The sequence below is a fragment of the Tursiops truncatus genome, chromosome 14, assembly GCF_011762595.2.
Source record: "Tursiops truncatus isolate mTurTru1 chromosome 14, mTurTru1.mat.Y, whole genome shotgun sequence".
Lineage (NCBI taxonomy): Eukaryota > Metazoa > Chordata > Mammalia > Artiodactyla > Delphinidae > Tursiops > Tursiops truncatus.
Window position 1 is genome coordinate 39,793,731 of NC_047047.1, and position 21,832 is coordinate 39,815,562.

A 21,832-nucleotide genomic window follows, 5' to 3' on the forward strand; every position below is an offset into this window, starting at 1 on the left:
AATCGTCTATTCGGAGGTTCGAATGTGACTTGGCCACTGCTTCAAAGTAGCTAAGTCGATAGTCTGCTCTCCATCAGATTTTTCAAATAATAATAATACTAATAAAATTTGAAAATTATGATAATTATGTGCTCTGTACCCTGGATGGGGGTAGACGACAGTGAGACATATTTTCTAATGTAATTAAGGCCTTCAGCTGGCCCCTCCCCACTGCAATTGTTATTTCAAAAGTGAATTAATAAATCATGTCCAGCCTGCTCAGAATAAAAATTTGTCTTGAGGATTCTTGTTGCAACCTGCAAACTCTGATTCAGAGTCAGAAGAGAGAGGTTGGGTAAAACTGCTATTAGATTGGCCCGGGCTGGGTCCCACCCTGGGATAAACTTTTGGGGAGGTTTCAACTGGGACATCTGGAACCATTTCTAAGCTTTACTGCAAACAATATGCAAATAGTCTCTACCCTATGTTCACTTATGGTTCCCTATGCTAAACTCGAAGCAGTTAATGCTGACTCCTGGGTGCCCAGGGGACTCAGCTCTCCTGTGGTTTACACAGAGCACTTTAGCCATCATGATGAATTAGTGTAGGCTTGGTAATGCACCTTTGAGTATGTGAGGCCTTTTAAGGCTGTCGGAGGTCAAGCTTGTGGCTGTATAAAGTACGTTTTCCCTTGGCAGACCAGAGCCTCTGACGGCACGCAAGGTCGTATTTCTATTCATCACGGGTTCCAGATTCCAAAAGTCCAAAATCACCATCTTGATTCTCTGGACAGCCAATGTTTCAGACCTACGATGAGTCAAGGCAAATATTTACCAAGAAGGCCTGGGAAGAGCACTTTGCATGCTTGGCGAAAGAATAATGTGTCAATTCAGAGAAGAGGTATCATTTTTCTTTTTGTCCGAACACGGAGTGGGTGCAAAACCCAGGGCAGGGCACCACCGATTGGAAATCTCCCATCTGGACATGGGCAGGTTCTAGCCAGTGGTAACTCTGCTGATCTCCCTTTAAAAGGAAAGCTAGGGAGACAGGGCTCATGGCCCAGAGGTCTCCCTGGTCAATGTTGTTTAAACAGGTAGGTGATGGAGTCAAGAGATACCGGGCTGAGAGCCACAGGCATGGTCCCTAGTGGTAACTCTACAATATTTGATTTGGACTTATACCAATTTTTAATTTCTCTTGGATATTAATTCTCATTGCTAAGATGAGAGAATTCCAGGACCATGTTATTGGTCTCTTCTAGGTGTGAAACATGCTGGCTGTATTTTCCTCAGCTGTGTATTTTTGCTAGTCTGTGATTTGTGTCTGGTGCAGAGGAATGCATTAATGGCAGAGATTGAAAGGTGCATCACACTCTGTCCCACTTCAGTTCCTCATCTCTTTCAATAGCTCTCTTATGAACCCCTGTACTTTCCTGGCTGTGTGGCCTTTGACAATCCTTAACCAATCGGAACCTTTGTTTCCCATCCATAAAGCGGGATGAGAGTAGAGCTTACTTTATAGAGTGGTTGTGAGGATCAAATGAAAAAATGCACATGAAGCACATAAGCATTCTGAAAGTGTTAGATGTTAGTAGCATCTATAGACTTAGCATTTGCTAGGACCTGCCCTGTACCTTCTTGCCTCTGTATTTCTGGTCATTATATTAGTTTCCTATGGCCGCTGTACTGCAAACTGAGCGCAGTTTATTGTCTCACAGTTCTGGAGCCTACGTGTCTGACATGAAGAAGTTAGCAGGGTCAGACTCCCTTTGGAAGTGCTAGGGAAGGATCTGTTCCAGGACTTTCTCCTCGCTTCTAGCAGTTCCTTTCCTGGTGGCAGCCTAACTCCAGTTCTCACATGGTGTTTTTTCTATGGATGTGTGTCTGTATTCCAATTTCCTGTTTTATTAGGACACCAGTCATATTGGACTAGGGGTCCACTCTACTCCAATATGACTTCATCTAAACTAATTACATCTCTAATGACCTTATTTCCAAATAAGGTCACACTCTGAGGCACTGGCAATTAGGACTTAAACAAATGAATCTGGGGGGGGAAACAATTCAACCTGTAACAGTAACAGTCATATCCCCTGTCTTTAACCAAACTCTCCTAATCTTCTTCAACTTCTAAGGTCCTGCTGCCCCTTTGAGACACAAATGAACTTCTTAAGCCTTCTCTGCCCCTGCCCATCTGACTCAAAGAGGTTCTTTCTTTGAAATTCTAATGTGACTCATCTGCATCTCTTATGTGAAACTTACTTTTAAGTCTCCTCATGTGGTAAATTGTCTTTATTCCATAGGTACTTTATACCTTTAACTAGAGGAGAACACTGTATGTAGTTGTATCTTCCCCAGCTCTTAAAACCCTTCATTGTATGGAGTAGAAACTTAATAGCTACTCTCCTTTAACATAACAAATATTTGAAGAAAACACCTGAAACAAAGTCATGACAGATTTCACATAAGGCTAATGAGAATAAATTTTCATCCTTCTTAACTATTCTGCATACATAATGGCCTTCAGAAGCTTTCTGACCAAGACTTTTGTGAAGGTGTCCATCAAACCTTGTTTGTAGACATCGTGTTCCTCCAGGTGGCTACTTGGATTCAGCCTGTAGCCTCAGTACTACTAAGTTCTAGTACTACTAAGTACTACTAAGTTCAGCACTGTAGGAAAGAGGCTGTCAAGAAGCCCCCATTGAACCTTCTGGGACTCCGTATCGAGTCTCTCTTATGTTAATTCTGACTTTCTTCTGAGTCATTGTATTCCTAAGCGCTGGTCATCTGAGACCTCCAATTGTGGTGACTCCTCAGTGATGGAAGAAGTCTTAGGGACCATGTTGTGTATGGTCTCTGTAGGCCTGGGTCTTCCTACGTGATCCAAATGGCCACTCCTTGCTACTGCTGAAGTACTTTCCTTGTATCAACTTGCTTGCTGTGCTCTTAGGTTTTAGGATAGTAATCTTTCTGATAAATTCTTCTATACTGGGTTCTGCCCTACACTTGGAACAAACCAGGTACCTTGTACATGGACTTCTTATTTTACCAGAGCCTCCTCTCAGAGGACTCTTGCATACTCTGTATTTCTCTTTAACAATTTAGCCTCTGTTTTTATTTTCAGCTCATGCGTCTTTACAATTTAACCAGGTTACTCTCAAGCTTGTTCTAAGAAATGACCTAAGGAAGTTCCAGAGCACTTAACTGCAAAACAAAAATCTCGTGAGATTAACCACTTTTGATGAAAACCTATTCTTTTTTAAAATTTTTATTGGAGTATAGTTGACTTACAATGTTGTGTTAATTTCAGGTGTACAGCAAAGTGAATCAGTTATACATATACATACAGCCACTCTTTTTAAGATTCTTTTCCCTTATAGGCCATTACATAGTACCGAGTAGAGTTCCCTGTGCTATACAGTAGGATGAAGACCTATTCTTTATTGGTCCAAAATACACTATGTTAACTCTATAATCATTTTTTAAAAATTGACTGATCCTTTAAAAGTAGTACTACTTGTTGACTAAAACAATAAGCATGGGTTGAAAAGCGAAGTGCATTAGAACCAATGTGATGACTCTTGAGGTCAACCAGAGCTCTGGGCTTGAGGAGGCCACAGAAGCTGAGTCATAGGGATTTTATCGAGGTGACACAAGAGAAGATGCTACAACCTGCAAAGTGCTCAAATTTCCCTGATTGGTCACAATACAAGTGTGGGAATGAAGGAAGCTGGGCAGCTTCCATCCTCTTGTTTGTGTTTAATTTAAATTGGAATCAAGTGCTAAATAGACTCGGAGAGAAAAGCCCTGCTTCCTCACACACATGTTCACAGGAGGTATTGGTTGTGCAGCACTGCTTAGTGGGAAAAACTTGACACCAAATTGGCCTGATGTTTAGCTCTAAAGTATTGATCCTTGGAACATCGAAAGCTACTGGCAAAGAAGCCATACGAGAGCCGTGTGAGAGCTGGCTGGCCATCCTTGATAGAGGCAACTAACAAGAATGATAAAATTGGAGTAACATTCACCAATAGATAGTCAGCCACAAAAAGCAGCCTAATGAAGTGTTTTACTTTAAGGTCCTGCTTTTAATTAATGGTTTGTTTTCTAAACACTTTGTCTAATATAGATATAGAATTAGAGAAAGTTAGAGATGCATATCTATATATTAGATAAAGTGTATAGACAAACCCTATAGATGCATAGATACATGCATGTCATTGTTACCGTTTAGAAGAAAATATTGGGTCATTTATTCTCTTAAAAACAATATGTATTGAAAACTTATGCAAGAGCTACCTGCTCCCCCGCAGGGCAACATCATTAAGTGGGAGCTATCTCAACCCCAGAGAGAGTTGGGGGCAGAATTGAAAACTCTGTGAGGATGGGGCCAGTCCAATCTGACATGCAGAAGAACACACGATAATCTACAGTCCCATGAGGGGATCACAATTCTACAGCAACACAGAGTGGAGAGCCAAGCCACAGCCCCTACGTGCTGACATAATGGAGCCTTTCTTGTCTAGTCAAAAGAGATAGAGGCCCAAGGAAATTGCAGGGCAAGCCAAGACCTTGGGGAGAGGTTAGATGAGAACAGGTGAGAAACAGTGAATGAGCACTGACTTTAATTTATAACAAAACCAGGAAGAGAGGAAAATGGAAAATATCAGTAAGCTCCTTGAATTATGTTTATGAATTTCCTCCTTTGTTTTTGAAGCTGATTGATTAAAAACTTCTCTGAGCTATTTAACAAAGCATTACTTACATTAAGCTTGGGAAAAATACCAAAGAGAATAGCACTTTGATTCCACTAATAAACTCTCAGCTTATTAAAGTAGAAAGTTTTAAAAAATCTAATTACTTCTTTGTCAGACTTCTGACTTATTTATGTTTTGCTTTCTGCCCTGTGTAAAGTGTGCCCTGACACTGATACGAGATGTTTTAATGTAGATACAAGCTGTATTGATGTAGAGACAGGTTTAGTTGCATGATCAGAAAATGAAAAGCAACAGAATAAAATTGCATTTTTTCCAAGCTAAAATGATGTAAGTCCATTTCTGTCCCATACAGCATTCTGAGGTTGGAATGCGGCTCCATAAAGTCGTCTGGAGCCAGAATGGTACTCTGGGCGTTAGAAGCCTCACGTTTCTTCTCAGTTGTCACTTTGCCATCTCTAGGGTGTTAATCTTGTCCACAGTCCAAGATGACTTACCACCGCACCACACTCCAGTCAGCAGGAAGCAGAGGAGGGGATCGAGACACACATCTCTTTTCTTTAAGGACACATCCTAGGAATCAGTGGCCTCATGTTCCCTAACACACAGTTGGTCAGCATTTAGTCACATGGCCATAACTCTTCTAATGGAGACTGGGAAATGTAGTTTTTATTCCAGGCAACCACATGGCCAGCTGAAAATCTGGTGTCTCCTCTTTATCTTTGGTTTTCAGTAGTTTGATTTTGATGTACCTATGCACAATTTTTTTTTTTCATATTTGTTCAGATTGGAATTTTTGAACCTTTTTGAGTCCAAAACTTTATGTCTTTTGCTCAGCTTTGGAACATTTCACCCATTATTTCTACAAATAGTTTTTCTAGCCCATTCCTTTCCTCCTGGGACTCCAATTACATGTATATTTGACATTTTGTTATTACATTACCTGCTCCCAAGTCTGCTTACTTCTCAAATCTTTTATTCTCTCTGTTTTTTCAGACTGAATAATTTCTATTGACCTGTCTGCAAATTCGGCTCTCCTTAGTTGTCCCCATTCTTCTATTAAGCCCATTGGTTACATTTTTATTTCATATACCATAGCCTTTTAGCTCTAGAATTTCTGTTTGCTTCCTTCTTAAGCTTTTCTCTCTGCTGAGCTACCCTATCTTTTCATTAATTATAAGCATATTGTTCTCTACATCATTACACCTAATTGTAATTGTCTGTTCCAGCATCCTAGGCATCAAGGGGTTGGTTTTCGTGGATTGCCTTTTCTCTTAAGAGGGGGTATCATTTTCCTGGTTCTTTGTATGTTAAATATTTCTGAAGTATATTCTGAACGTTGTAAATATTTTGTCATGAGACATTGAATTCTCTTATATTCCTCCAGAGTCTTTTGTTTGTTTACGAGGTAATTAAGTTGGGATTCAAGCCAAAAATTCTGTCTCTTGGGTTATAGGTCAAATCCTAGTTCAGGTCTTTAATATTTTGCTGGACTCCATTCTGCCCGTGTATGGTTCAGAGTAAAGCCAGAGATTTGGGCTGAGATCATGCACAGAAATTGGAGTTTCTTCTCCTTGTCTCCCTCTTACCTAAGATGGACTGCTACTTTCCAGTCACTGCATTTGCCTCAAACTCTTTCCTCTGTCCCTCTATGTCAGAAAGCCTGTAGGTTTTCTATCAAAGTTTGAGGTGCCTTACTCAGTGTAGCTGTGGCTTGCCCTCACTCTAAGAGCCATAAAAACTGGCAGATCAACCTGCCATTCTCTTTTCATAATGTATCATCTCCCTTCAGCGTCCACCTGCCTTGTTCAATCTCCAGTGCCTTTGAGTCATTGTCTATTTTGTCCATAGTTTATAGTTGTTATCTGTGAGAGGGTCAGCCAGTAGAAGTTTACTCAGCCATACCAGTAGAAGTTTACTCAGCCATACCAGCCATACCATACATTGAACTTTTTACTACAAGAAAGGAGAGCATACTTACTGGGGAATGACTAGCAGCCTCTACCCACAATGGCCTTCCCTACATCTGTGCTTCTCCTATAGGACACACTTTTCCTTTTGTATCATACTCAATTTTTCAAAGAAATTTACCACTGAATACTTCATGATAAGGCACAAGGGCTTGCTTTGTGATGCATGTGTTTCCCAAATTTGGTATAGAAAGCTAATTATTATTATTTTTTTTTTTTGCAGTATGCAGGCCTCTCACTGTTGTGGCCCCTCCCATTGCGGAGCACAGGCTCTGGACGCGCAGGCCCAGCTGCCATGGCTGACGGGCCCAGCCGCTCCGCGGCACATGGGATCCTCCCGGACTGGGGCACGAACCCGCGTCCCCTGCATTGGCAGGCAGACTCTCGACCACTGCGCCACCAGGGAAGCCCAAAGCTAATTATTTTTTAAATAAAAATTTTAAGGGTTTTATCTTGCATGTTGCAGTAGGATATCCTAGGAAATGCAGTTTCTTTCTATATACACAATGGTTTAACTGTTCAGATAGAATATACTAGCTGATAATCAGTCTCAGAGCCAACCTGAAGCCTAAACAGAGACTAAAGACCAAGATTCTTGATGTTACTGACATTGAAATGATATACAGAGGCTAAGAGCAAGTATTAGCTCTTCCACTTAATGGCTTATTGTTAATGGTAGTACATCAAACAAACCAACCAGAGAGCACTGACTCCCTACTATATATTGAGCACTGTGTTATGTAAGATCTAAATGCCTGTGTTATTGTGTTGTCACTCAGAAAGAATCTACATTCTTCTTTGAGAAATCTACAATATGTTTCTATTTTTAACTTGCAACCACAGAGAAAATATGTTATTATAAATTTCAATTTCCAGGACTAAAACACAATCTAATACTTGGTGTGATATTTGCATACATCTCAAAGAATTCCTTCCTTCCTTCCTTCCTTCCTTCTTCCCTCCCTCCCTCCCTTCCATCCTTCCTCCCTGTCTTCCCTCTCTCCTTCCTTTTCTTTGTTACAAGAGTTGCAGGGGGTAGGCAGATGGAAGTGTGAAACTCATTTTCATGAGAGATATGACTATGAGAGATAAAAATGAATTAAAATATTGCCTGGTGAGATGTTTCTATTTTACTATAGATTTATGAGCCTATCTCTTTCTTGGTGAAACCGTTCCAAAATATGGGAAATTGAATTGAAAATTATTCATTTTATTTCAGAAACAAATAGGAGAGCACCATGAGAGAACAAATACTAAAACACAGGTATTTTTAAAATGTAGAACAAATAGTACATCTCTGTTTTTTAAATGCTTGTAATCCAGTGATAAGCTAATGTCAGGATCTGGAGGACAGTACAGTACTATGAGGTACTCAGAAATCTATACGCTCAACAAGAAATGTATGAATAACTAAATGTATTAGTGGGAGTGTGAGAACTTTCAATGTTAAAAAAAAGTACCCATTTTCAAAGAGAAATGGGGACCTACTGCACTCAAATATAACCATTTTGTGGGACATAGTTAAGAAATAAGGTCTTCTAATTAATAGAAATTTAAAACAGATTTTTTTAAAGAGTTTTTAAAAACAGAGAGCATGCAACAAAAAAAGAGGTTTATTATGTATTCATGATTTGAAAATACTTCTTACTTTGTAACATCAGTGATCACCATCCTGAGTCTGGACAGCATAGTGGTTAGAAGCCAGATATTAGATTCTCTTCTGCTGATTATAAGCTTTGTCATTTGGGGCAAATTACAAACTTAGTGCCTTAGGGGTTTTTCCTCTGTAAAATGGGTTTAATAAACCTATTACATTGGGTTGCTATGAGAAGTAAATTATTTAATAAATATAAAGAAGTAAGAACATATCTAGGACATAATTAGGGCCATTTCAATGTTAAAAACAATTATTATTCCAATAAATGATACTGAAGCTGGGCATTTGGGTTACTTTTATTTTAATATCCTAAAACTCTATTTAAAAACCTTCTTATACTAATGTCAGTTAATATATGTAGTACTGGGTTTGTGTAAAGCAGATCGTAGGACATTTATCTGCAAGAAACATCTGTTAAGCTTTTCTCCATCTTGATTGGTTATATGTCTATGGGCAAGACCCTTTTCATCACATGAGGTATATCAGATCCCTCATCTGTAAAATGTTGAACCTATAAAGCTGCTAGCAGGTAGGGTTTGTGTTCTGTGCACCAGAGCCTAGCACTGTGCCTGAAACATAGTGTTAGCAAATAATGGTAGTTGAAATAAAGAAGAGTAACATTTTACCTGCATGACTATGAGACACTGAATGAAATAGTCTCTAGAGAGTCCTTATAATTCTAAGATTTATGACTACTTATTAGAAATTTCTAATGGATAGAAATTACATTTGACTGTTTCATTTTAAATAATGATGATTTTCAAAACAGAATGTGTTAGCCTATACTGACCAACCATCAACTGATGATGAGCATTAAATTATTTTCTGGTATGAGAGATGAGTCTCGAATGATATACACTCTCTTTCCTGGTCTTCTTAGTTACAAAGAGCATGACTAGATATAAAGGCGCATTTTCTGGTCTAGAAAGAGGGTCTTTTCTATTTAAGATCTAATAAGCCCAAGCAAGATTTATTTTATTTTATTTTATTTTACTTATTTATTTTTTATTTTGGCTGCGCAGCATGTGGGATCTTAGTTCCCAGACCAGGGATTGAACCCGCACCCCCTGCATTGGAAACAGGGAGTCTTAACCACTGGACCACCAGGGAAGTCCCCCAAGCAAGATTTTAGTGTCATCTCATGTTGCATCTTTCAGAGCATGGCATGCTGGTCCCTGGCACGGGAATACTGACCCTCTTAGCCATTACAGACTGCCAGAAAGGAATAGATCTCCTGTGCCTTGATCATGTATGAACTCCATGAAGAAATACTTGAAGTCGGTCTGAATAATGTGCTTGACGTGTGCGGGTGTGTGTGCCAACCCACCCACCCACCCACACGTTTCTAGTCAATGTGTAAACAAATACGCAAGACGACTCACTCTCCTATCCAGAAAAAAATATATAAATTCTCAAAAACTGATGATCCTCTAAATGATTCCAGAACCTGAGAGAAATCTGAGAGGCAGTAATAGAGCTACGCTTTACACAATAAGATGCTTTAAATACTGCAGTTTTATCCTTTGGCACTACACTAGGACATGTTAATGATTGCAAGCCTTAAGGGTCTCAGGAGCATCCTTACTTCCAAACACATGCTGGGGAGATGGGGAGATGAAGCGTAGGGGGCAACTTGTAACAATCTTCTTGCTCATATGACCAACCATTCATTTACTCATTTACACATTCAGTCCTTCACTATTTACTTAATATTCTGCCCAACCACTTCCTCAAAATATGAGATGGATATAACATCATTCTTACCTCATGCTCTTAAGAATTTTCCAGAATATTAAAAAAGTGAAGCTGGATGATGTTTGTGTGATTTTCCTGAAGTTTCAGTGAGTACCTCTACCTAAAGCCTAGATGTTTGTTCTGTGAAGACATTCAAAAGTGTGATGTAGATGGCTATCTCTTAAAAACTGCAAAGAGGAAAAGATTTATTAACACATAGTAAATAAAATGTACATAACAGTCAATTTTCTATATGATTGGATTAAACTTTTTTCTTCAAAATTGTTTTTTTTTTTTTTTTTTTTGCGGTACACGGGCCTCTCCCGTTGCCGAGCACAGGCTCCGGACGCACAGGCTCAGCGGCCATGGCTCACGGGCCCAGCCGCTCTGCGCCACGTGGGATCTTCCCAGACCGGGGCACGAACCCGTGTCCCCTGCATTGGCAGGCGGACTCTCAACCACTGCCCCACCAGGGAAGCCCCAAGAAAAAATTTTAAGAAAAACTTTGCTCATCTGTATTTTTCACAATTAACATTTTTAAACAATACCTTATTTTTTTTAAAAAGGTATTTTCATTCAAGATGGAGCCATGATTTCATGCTTCAACATATATACTCTATTTTAAATGTGTAAGTAGATAAATAACTAAGCTAATCTTAAACTTCCCAGAAAGATAAGACATGTTACCCAGAGGAGATGACAGATTTTTGACAGCAGGTTTTTATCAGCAACAGTTGAGGCCAGAAGATAGTGAATTCTTATTTTTCAATGAATTCACAGAAATTTAACCCCAGAATTTTATGCCTAGCTATACTGCCTTTTAAAAATAAATAAAATAAATCCATTTTTAGATGTACAAAAACTGAGCATGATTTTTCCCACACAGACCTTTATTAAAAGAGTGTTTAAACATATGCTTGTATAAAAATAAAATAAAATCTAAAATAAAATAAGAAGGGTTTAGGGGGGAAACCAGACTGGAAAGAGAACAAAAATTGATTGACGTTACAGGATAATTTAAGTCCATATTGATTGCTTTCTTAAACCCTTGTTCTTAGGCTAATATAAGTAAAATTATGACTCTAGACAATAAAACCAAGAAGAGTGGGATGTTTAATAGGTAGCTATATTGTGCTAAAACTATTTTAGTATTTAGGAGAAAAATTTTTTAAATTGAGTTGCCATAGATATATTTTAAAAATTATAGTCATGAAAGTATGTTTAAAAATTAATGGCACTCATTTAGTGAGCTGAAATGCAATGCATATATTCCAAATCATCATAGAAAAAAAAAAGTACATGGTGAAGGTTGGCGAGGAATATAAAGAACTTTAATCTGAAAGAACGCTGAAATAAAGAAGAAAAGGAAAAGGATAGCAAATAGCAAACACAATATCTGATGGTATAACTTACCCAAAACATACAGTAATCACAGTAAATGCAAACGGTATGAGCAAACACACAGTAAGTATATAAACTCCTACAATGAGAGACAGTGATTCTTAGAGTAGGTTAAATGGATAAAGTTATATGTTACCTGACAGAGCTCCCTTAAACCAGCCACAATGAAAGGTTAAAGACAAGATAAGAAGATAAGAAGCCTGCAAAAGAAAAAAACATGCTGAAGTTGCAGACACACAGGACAGTGTCTTTTGTCCAGCCAGGCTCATGGCCAATGCTGGAAGGTCCCAGAGCCAGGAACCAGCTTGCAGCTACCTTCAACCCGTGGCTAGTGTGGATACTGAAGTTGGAAGGATAGAAAACATTTTCAGCCTGATCCTTATGGATAAAATCTATTAGTCAATGTAGGATAGGGATGGGGTGAGACAGTGAAAAGAAGAGCAAGAAAGGAAAAGAGGGGAGGGAGGGAAGAGAAAAGGGGAGGTGAATCATGCAAACAGATGAAAACAAACTTTTCCTGAAGCTTCTTAAACATGCTCTTATAACCCCATGCTAATGTGTCCTGCCATAAAGGTGAATTTATCCCTGCTGAAGAGAACAGCTGATAGTTAGGTGATGTCTGGCAGGGGAAAGCATGAAATATTTAATCAGGACATGCTTGGTATTGGATACAACTCATGACACTCTTGGCCTTGCCAGATGTTCATTTCCATCTCCTCGCCCTTCTCTCCATCTGAGCTGCACTCAGTTAAATGTGTCTTTGGAATACAGGCTCTAAGGCATTAGCTACGGACTGTCACCTTTGGTGAAATACATGCAGAATGTAAGATTGGCCTTCTTCCATTGAAGTTCAAGGCCCCTGCTAAAACAACACTGCCCAGACCAATTTCAGAGTCCCTTCAAGTCTGCTTTATAAACTATCACATCAAGGAAAAACAGACAACTCAGCTGAAAATGAAATCAAAGCTGGCCTGGAACACAGATACGGACTTGGAAGGTCAAGCTGATATTAAGCCAGAAGATGAGTTTGGTTTCTGGAGAGCAGAGGTGGGTATCACTGTGTTTTGGGAACGGAGTATGTTCAGAATACATAGCTCTTTTCTCCCAACTACCTTGAGATGTCCAGGCATGCAAATAGATGCTCTGGTAAACCCCAAACATCATTCAAAAGTTACTGGAGTAATACCACTACAGAGAGATGGAGCCCACAAACATTTGGAGCGGCCTGGACCGACCACTTCAGTGAGGAAAATAATTTTAGCAAATGTTGCAATTATAGATAAAGAAACAGAAGCTCAGAGAGGTTAAGTGACTGGTTCAAAAACACTCAAGCTTATTGATAAATAATAGACCTAGAACTAGGCTGATGGCTGGTGGAATCTCCTAACTCACAGGAACGGACAATGGGGGAAAAATCATTATAATGCAGCTTGCTAATGTGCCTGATCCTCAGAAAGATGTTCAGGGCATTCAGGTAATGATCGGACTAGACTCATTTGATGCACGCACTAGTTCACATTCTTGCCTTGCGCACATGGTGACAAAGCAAGGAGCGAGTGCAGACTGGGGTTAAGCGCTCCGTCTGAATATGATTCATGATGTCAATAAGGCAGTTGGCTAATGGTTTTAGTTTTGAAATGAAGTCTTTTGAGTTTTACAGCCGGCTTCAGAGACTGATTCAAAAGACCCTTGATAGCACTGAAGAGTTAAACCATACTTCAAAAGTCCTTAATGTTCAACTAGAAATACAGCACAGGCACTGGGACATTCTGATTCTGGGTTGGGTTCCTTGGGAAAAGGGAGATGTTTAGCAAGAAAGCCCTTAAATGTTTATAGGCTTTGCATTCACTATTGAAATGCAAGACAGACATAGAGCCAAGTCAGCAAAATAATGATTACTGCAAATGGGTGCGCTAAGTTGGGTTGTTAGCAATTTATCCAAATTAAGAGTTGGGGCTTTATCATAATCACTTGAGAAGTATGCCATTCACAGCATCATTTATTTTCACATGTGATGCTCATCCTAATTTCTAAGTTTACCACCATCCCCTTCCAAAATATAAACATATAGTCTACTCAGAGCTCACTTGAAAGAGTTCTCTCAAGTTAGAAGGTAAATCTAAAATAGGGTACAACATTTTTTTTCCTTTCAGGAAGCTGTCCAAATTTTGAGTTTTTATTTAGATTTTAAGACGCTTTAGGCATTTGTTCCTTCTCATTATTTTGGTTATCATACAGAGTATTAGATAAAGTAAGTGACAGCACACTCAAAAAGGATAATTAAAGAGAGCTTAATAAAGGGACAATTAAAAAGGCAGGGATAGGGGAAACTTAAGGTTTGTGTAGTACTTTGGGGCTGGCAAAGGTTGGGATTAATTACCACTCCTAAGCCTGAATGGACAAGGGGTGGAGGTGGTGATGGAACCCAGAGAGGCTGGCCACAGCTGGGGAGAAGGCTGTCTAACAGGAGATGTGGTCTCCAGTATTGAAACACAATCAACCCATGGGGACCCAGCAGAAAGGGGGCTGAAGGAACAAATACCCATTCCACTTTCATCTTTCCTTTAGACCTGCTGGGGCTTCCTGTTAACCAGAAGCAACTATAAGCCAGAGGGTAAGGAGAACTGCGAAGTAGACCATATATCTTATTTTCCTGCCCAGAGCAGAGTGGAGAGGGGTGGACAGTGGATCAAGGTAGGGGTGGAGGGTAGGGCTGGGGGTTTGGAATGAGAAATATATAGCACACAGATGCTGATTTTTTTGGTGTGGAACACTGATAATGGGGGAGGCTTATGTGCTGATACACGTGGGGGCAGGGGGTATATGGGAACACTCTGAACCCTCTTCTCAGTTTTGCTATGAATGTAAAACTGCTCTAAAAATAAGGTTTATTAATTTTTAAAAAAGAGATATTATTTCAGTAGAGCCCAGAGAACTCTTCGTTATCAGAATCCCTTTCCCAAAAGATACACACACATTCGGCAATTCTAAACAAGATTAGTAAAGCCACAATAAACTGTCCTCTTTTTGAGACGTTCCTCTAGGAATTTCAGGGAACTGGTTCAAAATCACTTGTCTATTATTGTGTGGACACTTCTGCTTCCCAAAAGAAGAGTGAGTCATGGTACAAGAGTGAGTGGTGGTACAAGCAGTGTTCCTTCTGAAGTGTTTTCTAAGGATTTGACCTGAATATTCAGTTCTATAAAATGAGAGAAAGACTGGGAAATAGAAAGAAAAAAGTATTCTCTTGAGTTTTAGAAGGACTTGTTCTGGTGAAGAAATACACTATGGGCTGGGGGAAGAGAGCCCAAGTCGACTGGGGCAATAACATTTCATGTAATGAGAGTAAAAGATAGAATTTCTGTCATTCAGAGAAAGTTCTTTTGGTCAGTTTCAAAGTTGGAGACGGGGAGTCAATGATGTTATTCGGGTCAATAAGAATCAGATAAACGTACTTTCAAATCCCAAGTCCACCATTTCCCAGCTCTGTAAACTTGGCCAAATTGCTTAAGTTTTTAGAAACTCAGATTTCTCAGCTCTGAAGTGAGGGCAAAAATACTTAGCCTAGATCACTTTTTGAGGAAATGAATGAAAAGTGTATGTCAGCTCTTCAGCTGGTAGGTTGATTGGTAAATAATAAGTTACCAATTATTACGATTATATTTATAATTATAAAATGTGTATTATTATAGCTCTTAATTATAATGGTAATATATAATAATAATGGTTTCATATTATTACCATGATAACAAGTTGTCTAAGCACAATCTTTTGAATCAACAAGTATATATTAAAATCCTACCATGCACTTAATGCTTTCATACAAACTTGATAGAACAAGTCTAAGATGGGGTCCTTCCATAAGGAAATTGTGACCTAATAGGGGAGATAAGATGCACATGCAAGAAACAGCAGAAAATATCAGACAACATAATTAGGCCAATCATGCAGTCTAGACTGTAAGTGCTAAAGAGGTTCAGAGAAGAATAACGTCAAAAGGACTGAAGATTCAGGACTCATTTCATGGAGGAAGGACCTTCACGTTAGGTATGGTTTAGTAAGGCTGAGAAGTGGGCGGGGAGGGACAATCCTTGTGGTAATATCAGCTGGAAGACAGGTACCAAAGTAGGTAAGCACAACTTTTACTTAAACAAAAGTCTGCTCAGGGGGAGCTGTGGAAAGCAGGCTAGAGAGGTGGGAGTGAGGCAGCAGTTGGCTACAGAAAGAAAGTATTTGGGCTTCATGGAGTAGTGATTGGATAGCTATTGAAAGTTATTTAGAAGCTGAGTGACCTGACAAACACAACATTTAGGGAAGGTCAGTCTAACCAAGTGGGTGGTGGAAAGTACAATGTCTAAAGTCAAGAAGATCAACTGAGGAGTTATATTACCCCAAACTTTCTCTTTTTATTTTGGAACTTTTTGTAAAATTTGAATTTTAAAAGGTGAACATGTATTGCTTCTTTCATTAGAAAAGATATTTTTAAAGGGAATGAACTATTAAAAGAAAAGTACAGTATTAAGAAATACTTTCATCTCTCTTGAAAATTGTTAAATTAAGTCAGATAAAGGAAACAGTATATTTTAGTTTCTCTTTTTACCTTAGCTGCTAGGATTCTCAAAATTATTTTTAATACAAACCTGGTGACTTTCCTGAAAATAGACTTTTTTTTTTTTTTTTTTTTTTTTTTTTTTGGTACGCGGGCCTCTCACTGTTGTGGCCTCTCCCGTTGCGGAGCACAGGCTCCGGACGCACAGGCTCAGCGGCCATGGCTCACGGGCCCAGCTGCTCCGCGGCATGTGGGATCTTCCCGGACCGGGGCACGAACCCGCGTCCCCTGCATCGGCAGGCGGACTCTCAACCACTGCGCCACCAGGGAAGCCCCTGAATAGATTTTTGATGTTGTGCTCCCTCTTAGCAGCTCTAGGCAAGACAAAGGGAAAACCATAAAATTTCTTACCTAAGCACCCTGCTACTCACAGCTTCCATCAGAGTACCTGGAAATTGGTTTTACCTCCAGGAAATAAGCGATTAACCAAAAAGCATACAATAACTCCTATGCTTCCCAGAATGTGCTATTTCATGACTGAGGTCACAAACAAAGTTAAATGGCTGTGCCATTAGGGGAATGGTAGGTCAGCCCTTGCCAAAAACAAAGAGTTCTAGAAGGAAATGCCGGCAGAGCCCACCCCACAGAGTGGAAGAGAGTAAACAACATATCGAGCCAATATAATGTGATAATGCTACAGTGCCATCATGATAGGACCAACGTTTGGTGAGTGTTTACTGTAAACCAGACTCTACACTAAGGGCTTTAATTGCATAATTCATTTAATCTTCAATCCAAGGAGATAGGCATGATTATTATTCATTCCCACTTTATTGGTCAGAGAAATGGAGGCTTAAAGATTTAAAAAGCCACGTTCAAAGTCATGCAGCTGGTGAATGGCAGAGCTGAGGCAATACGGCTTAGTGGTTTATACCATCGCTTCAAGGGCAGTCTGTGTGGGTTCAGATCTCTGCTCTCCTATATGTGAGCTGCATGACCTTGAACAGGCAATCTGAATACTTTCTAAGTCTCAATCTATTCATCTGTACAATGCAGATACTGATAACACCTATTTATTAGGTTGTCATGAAATAATGTGTGCGATGGGTGGGGCATTCACAGACACACAGTAAGCGTGGTCATAAATGCAGAAGGGCAGGCAGAGTTGATGGTGGAGTTGCAGGTGTCACAGTGCTAGATCCTGCTGTATTAAGCGTTCCCATCATCTCCTAATTCCCCTTTATCTAATTCTGTGAGTGCCAATCAATCATCTCACCAGGCATCTTCTTTTCTGATAGGAAAGGATATGCTGGCAAGACCCCGTGTCTGCCCCATTTGCCTGATAGGCTGTTTGCTTGAAAGTTATATTAATAAATCAGCATTCTAGTTTTATTCAGCAGTAACTGACCTTTATTAGCAGGAATTGACACCATTGAGTCACATACTGTCAAGATCCCCTTTCGGAGTCTGAAAGTCTAAAGGTGAAAGAATGGCAAGTGGATAATTCACCAAAGGAAACCTGCTTTAAGGGGCTCTGTGAGGACTGCAGCAAGGCCTTCTTTGGAAGGCCCCATTATCACAGTATTACAGGTGGACAGACACCCATAGTCATCAGGATACCAAGGGAGTACTGAAAACTAAGTCCCATGTCACAAAACCAATTTCTCTCCCTATAGTGGGACCCAGGTGACTCCTTTGGAACCCCCTTTGGATGTCCGGAGCCAATGCCAAGCTGTGTGTCCCTTCCCCTCATCATTCATTGAGTCCATTCAGAGAAGAGCTCAGGCAGCCCAGTGTTCAGTAATTGGGACATGTGGGGATTCCAGCTCCCTGCCCTAATTTCATATATTAAAGTAACCAATTTTCCTTTTTAAAAAATTCCCCTGTTTGCCGCTTCCCTCCTCTCTCCAGTCCTTTAGTTATTCACTTCTTAATTGTATAACACTACCAAAGACGCCTGAACCCTATGCAGTAAAGAAATCTGAGTTTTCTTCCTGATGCATGTAAAATCTCAGATGCCTGGATTCCGTGCCACGCTGTGCTCTGTGAGGATGGGAAACAAAGGGGTGAAGGACAGTGGCGGCCTGGTGTCTTAATAAGATGCAGATCAGCCGAAGAGCATCAGACCATCAAATCCAGGGTCTGCGGCAACGGCACACCTTTTGTCAGGCTTGGAATGGGCCGAGATGGATTCGGGGCTTTATTGAAAGATCATACAGGATGACTGCAAAATCCCATTACTTGTTGATTAAGTATTGATTGCCTCAGTATTAACAAGCCAGCTAATATGAAGTGACCTCTGAGGCCAGTGGTGTGGGGGGAGGGGGAAGACAATTTACTAAAACAGGCAGGCAGATGAATAAGAGGGCTAGATTTGCTCTTGGCTTTTAGCTTCGGTTAAAATGTCACACTCGATAGTGCAGATCAATGCCCACTTTATTTCCTCACAGCCGTCTTATTACCGTCATGAGGCTGCCTCCTTTGATGCTTTCTAATGACCCTCTGAACTGCCTGCTCAGCTCACCCTCTGCTTTCAAGTGAAAGGAGAGCCCTCTCTGCTCCCTCACTGCTGACGGAGCGGCCATGGATATGAGGCTGGGCCACAAGGACCAGCAGAGCCTTGTCCAGGGTCAGCAGTGCTACACTCGCTGCGCTTTTCCCCTTGTCCTTTGCTTTCCTTCGAGCATCTTCAGCATCAAAGCTCGTCTCCTCTTGCCAAGATTCCAAATAAAGCCGAGGTGGTGAAACAAGAGGCTGAGCTCCAAACTCCCACCCAAGGCCACCATCTGGGTCAGGGGCTCTATGACTTCATTCTCCAGGAAGGGAACTCTTGCCTATTTGAAACCTCCCCCTCCCATCCAGAAATGGATGTCTTTGATGACGGGAAAAATAAGTAAGTAAACAAATAACTTGAAAAACCAAAATTCTCCCTCACTCCAATCAAGCAAACTGCGATTTAAGAAGGCCTATGGCGTGTGCCAGCCAAAGGAATGGTAAGCAGTCTTCTGCTATGGAAATCTTAGTTTACTTTTTAGTCTATAAAGAGGAGCTTTTGTGAACATGCTCTGCTCTTTTAGCAAGGTGTTTGGTTTCTGTGCTGCAAAATACTCTGCTGACTACTTAGTCTAGCTTTCTCTGAGTATAAATATTTCATGTGCTGGCCAGTGTAGGGATTTGTCAATGCCCTCCTATTGGCCAGAGGTCTGGCTCCAACTTTCTGCGTCAAAAAGAAAATAGAGAAGTGAATCTAGTGAAAAACTTTCTCCTTGGCAAACATGCTCAATTGGTCTCTGAAATGAAAAGGTTTCCAGCACTTCATGGCTAGAGGGAGGAACAGAGAAGAAACTTTAAACTCTCTAAGGCTGGTATTCAAAGCCAATGTCGACCTGAAGATGAAAACCATAATAATTTCTCTGGGGCTTTAAGAAACTGCCTCAGTCAGTTTTGTTGCTGCAAAATTCATAATTTAAAGCCTCTTCCCACCTATTCCAGCCTAAATTGGGTGAATAAAGATCATTTCTCCCTTTACCTAACTATATCAGTCTCTTTTCTCAGGGTCTTAACAGGCTTCCATATAGAGTCTTATAATTCAGAACCACTCAAAGTCCACCACAAGCAAAACCATTTTCCTTTCTCCTTTTCCCATCTATTATTTTCTGCTCTTACAGGAAAATCCACTAAATCCCTCCCCCACTTTCCCTATTTTTCAACTACAGTCTCTAAATATTTATTTAATACAAACCATGTGTATATTTGCAGCATTAAGTTGGCATTCAAAGGTTTGTTGAATGAATAAACTCGTTTCGAATTATTTTTCATTGAGTTCATGAATTTACTGTGTGGTTCTGTAAGGTATAAAGACTAATTCTCTCTACTCTACAAAAATTGAGACATCATAATGAGAAGCCTGGCTTGCATTCTTCCCTCAATCTCATGACCCCCAATGAATCTGCTGGAAAACCTGTATAATAATGAGTTCTATAATGAAAGAAACTTTTGGAAGAAAACATAAACATCTCAGCAAAGAACATTTCATATTTCTATACCCAGGAACCCCTGTATGGGATAATATCCTGTTTAATATTTCTGCAAAACTATTCTGGCCTCAGAGAAATTTTTTAGTTTATAAAAATCTCAACCTAAGATATAATACAGGGATGAACAATTAGTGGTCTCAGGAAAAGTTTATATAAATTTATGGAAAATAGATACACAGCAGGAGGTGAAGGGAAGTGAGGCTTAAATAGAAAACACTCTTAAGTTTCTGAGTTTAGTGTCATTCTGCTTTCATACCCAGCCATACCTTCTGAAAAAAATGATTAAATACGTGTGATCTGTCTCCCTTCTTTTGGTTCAGATGCACTTTATTCATAACTTCAGGAAATATTTATTAAATGATGACTGACTACTAGGCACTGTAAAAACATACCTGAACAAATGCATGGCACCTGGGCCAAGGAGCTCCATCTAAAGGAAACCAAAAGAATCATAGGAACATATAGCAATGTAACAGATCTAAAGCCAAAGATGATTAAGACTCTAAAAATTATTGACCAAATGCTTCTATCCCGAGGGACTGCCCAGACGCAACTGGTGCCTTGATTTCTGGCCTAGTCTCCTTTGACTGAGTAGATGAAACTAGTTCACTAGAGTTACCCTGAAACCAAAGTTGACATCATGACCTTCCATGACTCTCAATGACCAATGAGGCAAAAGTTAAACAAACAGCGTTTTTTTAGTATTACTTGGATGAGTTTTAGGCATTTCAGTGACACCAAGATAGTAATAGTATTTGTGCATACCTATGTGTTTATTTGTACTAACTCTTAAAAAATGTAGGGACCAGTGCTTTGAATTACATCTTTTCTCAAAATGTTGCTTTATGAAAATCTTTTTTTGTTTTGTTTTTTGTTTGTTTGTTTTGTTTTTTGTTTTGTTTTTAACATCTTTATTGGCGTATAATTGCTTTACAATGGTGTGTTAGTTTCTGCTTTATAACAAAGTGAATCAGTTATACATATACATTGAAAATCTTTGCTATCTACCTGATCTTCCTCAGCAATCTCACTTTTCTGCACTCCCATAGCTCCTTCCCATCCCCGACCACATGCTTGGGAAACACTGAAACACGGAGTTCTTGGCCCCAACCCTGCCCCAATTCTGTGTTTCCCATGTCCTTGTGCCTCTGAACACACCATTCTCATGCCTCAGGTATATTCCTCCCTCTTTCCTTACCAAAGATAACTTCATCTATAAATATGCCCTGGTTTTTCCTGAAAGAATTTGTTCATTTCATAAAACTTTATATTTAAATGTGTTATTTTCTAGCGACTGTGCTAGGTACCAGTGATTCCCAGGCTAAAGGACTCACACTGGAAAGAAAATATGCAGACAAATGATTATGATGAAATGTGACGATATGCATAATATAGAATACACAGAAAGGTTACTATTAGTACAAAAGAAGCAGTACTTCTCTCTGGAAGGGCGAGGCAAGAATAAAGATGTTCAAGTACGGGCTTCCCTGGTGGCGCAGTGGTTGAGAGTCCATCTGCTGATGCTGGGGACATGGGTTCGGGTCCCAGTCCGGGAGGATTCCACATGCCGCGGATCCCACATGCCCGTGAGCCATGGCCGCTGAGCCTGCACGTCGGGAGCCTGTGCTCTGCAACGGGAGAGGCCACAAAAGTGAGAGGCCCGCATACCGCAAAAAAAAAAAAAAAAAAAAAAAAAAGATATTCAAGTACAAGATATAACACAGGATGAGTAGAGTTTTAAAAATGTAACGTGGCATGCCATTTGGGCCAGAGGGAATAGCAGAGGAAGAT